Source organism: Dipodomys merriami, unplaced genomic scaffold (genome assembly GCF_024711535.1).
Source record: "Dipodomys merriami isolate MVZ:Mamm:240054 unplaced genomic scaffold, mDipMer1.0.p SCAF_18, whole genome shotgun sequence".
Taxonomy (NCBI): Eukaryota; Metazoa; Chordata; class Mammalia; order Rodentia; family Heteromyidae; genus Dipodomys; species Dipodomys merriami.
Genome location: NW_027203159.1, coordinates 21,107,404 through 21,112,616, shown reverse-complemented (window position 1 = coordinate 21,112,616; position 5,213 = coordinate 21,107,404). Strand labels below are relative to the sequence as shown.

General features: G+C 33.9%; 1 non-coding gene across 1 annotated transcript; it reads left to right on the top strand.

The window, feature by feature from the left end:
- Positions 1-4,617: 4,617 nt before the first annotated feature.
- On the top strand, positions 4,618-4,724 carry LOC138830013 (U6 spliceosomal RNA). Its single transcript, XR_011372820.1, has one exon. It is a non-coding gene; the product is annotated as a U6 spliceosomal RNA (small nuclear RNA).
- Positions 4,725-5,213: the final 489 nt, after the last annotated feature.

Below are 5,213 nucleotides of genomic sequence, written 5' to 3'. Positions count from 1 at the left end.
TGAGAAAGGAAATTAAAGCAGACTTAATAATGTGGGAAAACATCACATGGTCCTGGATTTGGGAAATTGCCTAACACTGCTTCCAAATTCAAAGCAGTACCTATCCATATTCCTACAACTTTAATGAAATAGAAGTAATCCAAAAAGTCACATGGAAAAATAGATGAACCAAAGAACAATAAGCAACCTATTAACAGGAAAATCATTGCTGCACTCCAAACTGTATTATAAAACACACACACATATACACAAATAAACACACATACATATATACATATAGAGAGAAAGAGATTTATATACATAAATACACACACATAAAGTTGGTACTGTCACATGAATACACATGAAATAGCATTAAAAATATAGAAATGATCCCAGAGATCTACGGCCATCTAATTTTTGAAGAAGGAGCCAAAATCATCAGGCAGAAAGAGCTAAACTTGTGTCGAAAACTGAATGTAGATATCACCTTACACCAGAACCAAGTTGAAATTGTTCATAAGCCTAGAAGTAGGTTCAGCTATTATGAAACATTACAGTGTAAATAGATGATACCCTTTCACCCTGGATACTCAGGTTGAAACAAGTAAAAACACAGTGAATCAAAGATGGGCTGAATAAATGGGATTGCATGGAATCACAGAACTTCTGCATGGCAAAGGTATTAGAAGCAAAATAAATACAAAGCCCACAGTTTGCAAGAATATCTAGTGAAGATCTAGCTATAGAACAGACAAGGTCTTCATATCCAACTGTACCCAGAGATCACAAAATTGAATCACCTCAATAACAAATCCTCAAAGAAGCAACCCCCCATTTATTTATTTGGAGGCTAAAGTATCCAAAAGAGATTTCTTTGGGAAAGTAATAAGAATGGCCAATAGAAATGCAAATAACTCATTTACATAAAAAGATTTGTGTTTATCACCAGTATGAACTTCTATACATAAAATGTGATAGCAAAGAAATTAAATCCCCAACAAGAAATCCTCAAAGAAACAACTGCCCAATAAATAAGTAGGCTAAAGGCTTAAAGAGAAATTTCTCTGAAGAGGAAAGAAGGATGGCCAATAGACACATGAAGAAATGCTCAACCTCCCTAGCCATTCAAAGGAGGAGGCTGCAATGCTTGATAAGAAATGTACCCATTTTCCTGCCCATGTAATTGTAACCCCTCTGTACAGTGTGTTCACAAAAAAGATAAAATAAAATAAAAAAATAAAGATAAAAAAGTGAAAATCTAAAAATAAATAAAGAAATAAAAGAAATCAAAACAACACTGAGCCATCACCTACCCCAGTTAGAATGACTCAATTTTCTACTTGAGGCACCATATCTCCCAACCTCTTCCCTCATTTTATCTCATTTTGCCCTCTCATCCTCACAATCTACATAGTCCACCCTGTGACTAGTGATGTCCACAGCTACCTCAGTTTATGGACAACTCCAAAAGAGAACAAAAACCCCTCTTTGTTCCATTTTCCCCCTGAGTTCACTGGGAGAAATATTATTGGATGGTCCTCATGGCTAGGTATTTTATCTGGCTACCTAGTATTTCATGCAAAGTGGTCTTCGTGGAGCCATCTATCAGTAGGAACTGAGGCTCAGTTATAATTTTCTGGGTACTGAACTCAGAGGCCAAGTACCTGTAGGTACTACTCTTGGAGTCCCGGAAAGACCTTTGAGACATTAGGGACATGCAGGGGTCGTTCATCAAACCTTGCCATGCTAGCTTCTACTGCCAGTCTGCTCAGGCCCACCCATTCCTCAACCTGTCCAACCTCTGCTTGGCCATGTACACATCCAGGGTATAGCAGGGTGTAGCAGAAGCAGGCAGCAAAAAGCAACTGGATCCTCACCTGTGGGCAGGATTTAGAATATATCAGTGATAGAGTACATGACATAGATAGATAGTCATATATGATATAGATGCTTGTATTATATATAGCCACGTGCCACAGGTCACAAACATGTGTTTGATAATGCAATATAAGGTATACTATTTATATCATTTATGTGAAATAAAGTATGATATATCATTATATATGATAGTATATTATATATCCTATATAACACATATGACATAATGTATATATGTAATATATAATGTATATCATATATTAGAATATATCATCAATCACTTTGATTGATTCATATATTCAGTATTATATCTGAACACATAATATACACACTTGTATCAATTATATGTTATATATTTTATTTGTATTATGATATAATATATATTGTATATACATACCTCTATATATTATGTTATATGATGTGTATATATCCTATATATCCTAGTCATCACTCATATATCATATATATCATATACATCATATAATGATACATATTATAAATCCTATATCAAACATATTATATATGGGTATATGATACTTCATACAATATATGGTGTGTAGATTAAAAATTAGGAGACAATATTAATATTAAGCATAAAATTCAAAGCAAGTTGCATCAAATGGGACAAGTAATTGCTTTGTATACTTATAAAAATTCCAAATGAAATTAAAATGATTATCAGCCATCATATGCAAATAAATACACTGGAAAATTGGGTTGAACAAATATCTTACCAAATTTCAAGGACAATTATCAAAATAGTCTAGAAGATGTGTCACTATAGCAAATGGTCCTACAGCCTTAAAACAAGCTCATATTTCCTTGCTATTACTTTTTATGTATAAAAATTCACACTGGTGGTAAGCACAAATATTTTCATATACACTGGAGTTTTTTGCATTTCTATTATGGCAAGAGATGCTGCCTATTTCTTCATGCATCAATTGGCTGTTCTTATTCATTCACAGAGAAATCTCTTTTTGATACTTTAGTCCACATATAAATGGGGTGGTTGTTTCTTTGAGGATTTGCTATTGTGGTGATTCAATTTTGTGATCTCTGGGTACAGTTGGATATGAGGCCCTTTTCTATTCTATAGCTAGATTTTCATTAGATTATCTTCCAAAGTGTGGGTTTTGTAGTTATTTTGCTACTAAGACCTTTGCCATGCAGAAGTTCTGTGATTTCATGCAATCCCATTTATTCAGCCCATCTTTGATTCACTGTGTTTTTACTTACTAAGTTTCAACCTTGGTATCCAAGTTGATAGGATATCGTCTATTCCACACTGTAATATTTCATGATACTTCTAGGTTTTTGACCAATTTTGACTTGGTTCTAGTGTAAGGTGATATTTACAGATCTATGTTCAGTTTTCTACACAAGTATACCTCTTTCTCCCTGATGATTTTGGCTCCTTCATCAAGCATTAGATCAAACATTAGATGTGTATATATATATATATATATATATATATATATATATATATATATATACATACATATATATATATACATATATACATATATGTACATATATGCATACATATGTATATATCCACATATCCATATATATACATGCATGGTCATATATCTGCATATATATCTATATATCCATGTGTGTTTATTTGTGTGTATGTGTGTGTATGTGTTTTATAATACAGTTTGGAGTTCAATATGGATATTCTTGCAACAATGTTTTTCCTGTTAATTGGTTACTTCTGGTTTGTGTGGTTCTTCTATTTTTCCATATCACTTTTTGAATTACTTCTATTTCATTAAATAATGTTGTAGGGTTATGGATAGGTACTGCTTTGAATTTGGAAGTAGCTTTGGGCAGTTTCCCAAATTTCTTGATGTCAATTCTTGTAATCCAAGAGCATATGATGTTTCCCACATTATTAAATCTACTTTAATTTCCTTTCTCAGATCATTAAGGTGTTCCTCATAGAGGCCCTTGACTTCCTTGCTTAAGTGAAAACCTAGGTGTTTTCATTTGGAGGCTACTACAGAAGTTGATTTTGTGATTTAAGCTTCATTTTTCTCATTATGGGCATATTCTGAACCCATTTGCACCACTGGTTTGATTCCCCTTTTTAATTAGTTCTTCATGTCAGCTACACAGCAGTTTGTTGATAAGTTTTCCATCGATGCTCACACAATAAGTATGTCTATACACCGTTCAATGAAGAGTTCATCTGTTGTTTTTCAGATGAACAGCATGCTTGCCTCACACAGCTTTGTAGTGAACTTTCCCTTTCTGATGAATTAAAGTTTTTAAGGTGTATTATAGTGAATTGTCCTTTGAGGGAGTTAGAGAAATCATCTCTGAATCCTTGCTATGGGATTTATTTTGATGTGTTTTCCCAGTATCCCCTTATCTATCCTCTTCTGAATCTTGACTCTGACATGAAGTTCCCTATTTCATCTCTGCTCTCTGTCTTTCATCTCTCTCCTCTGTCTCTCTCTCTCTGTCTCTCTCTTGCTCTCTCTCGCTTTGAATCAATTCAGATTTGCTAAGGATCTATCAATTTTGTTAATTTTTTTCATACAATCTATTTTTTGTTTATTCAATCCTTATGGTTTTTAGGAGTATTGTTTTTTTAAATCTATTTTAAATCTAATTTCTTGTATTCAGTTACTAGCTTGATGTATTGATTTCCCTTTCCACATTGTAAATTTGCTTTGATGCTAAGTGAAGTTGAGAAAGGGTAATATACATTGTTTCCAAGGTCTACTATTAAAAAACCAGCAAATTGTGTTCACTTCCGCAGCACATATACTAAAATTGGAACAATACAGAGAAGATTAGCATGGCTCCTGCGCAAGGATGACACGAAAATTCGTGAAGCATTCCATATTTTTATAAAAGACCCCAAATAGCAAAACACTCCTCAACGGGAAGAACACTGCTGGAGGAATATCAATACCAAATTTCAAACTCTACTATAAAGCCATAGTAATCAAAGCAGCTTGGTATTGGCATAAGAACAGACCTCAAGACCAATGGAATAGAATGGAAAACCCAGAAATGAACCTATAGACCTATAGCCATCTAATCTTCCATAAGGAAGCTAAAACAATAGAATGGAACAAAGACAGCCTCTTCAGTAAATGGTGCTGGCAAAATTGGTTAACTACTTGTAGAAAACTAAAACTAGATCGTTATATATCACCCTGCACCAGAATCAACTCCAAATGGATCAAAGACCTTGAACTCAAAGCAGACACTCTGAAAACATTACAGGATGGAATAGGAGAAACCCTAGGTCTCCTTGGCTCAGGCCGCAATTTTCTGAATAGAGACCCGGAAACACAACAAATAAAAGAAAGCTTGGACAAATGGGATTGCAT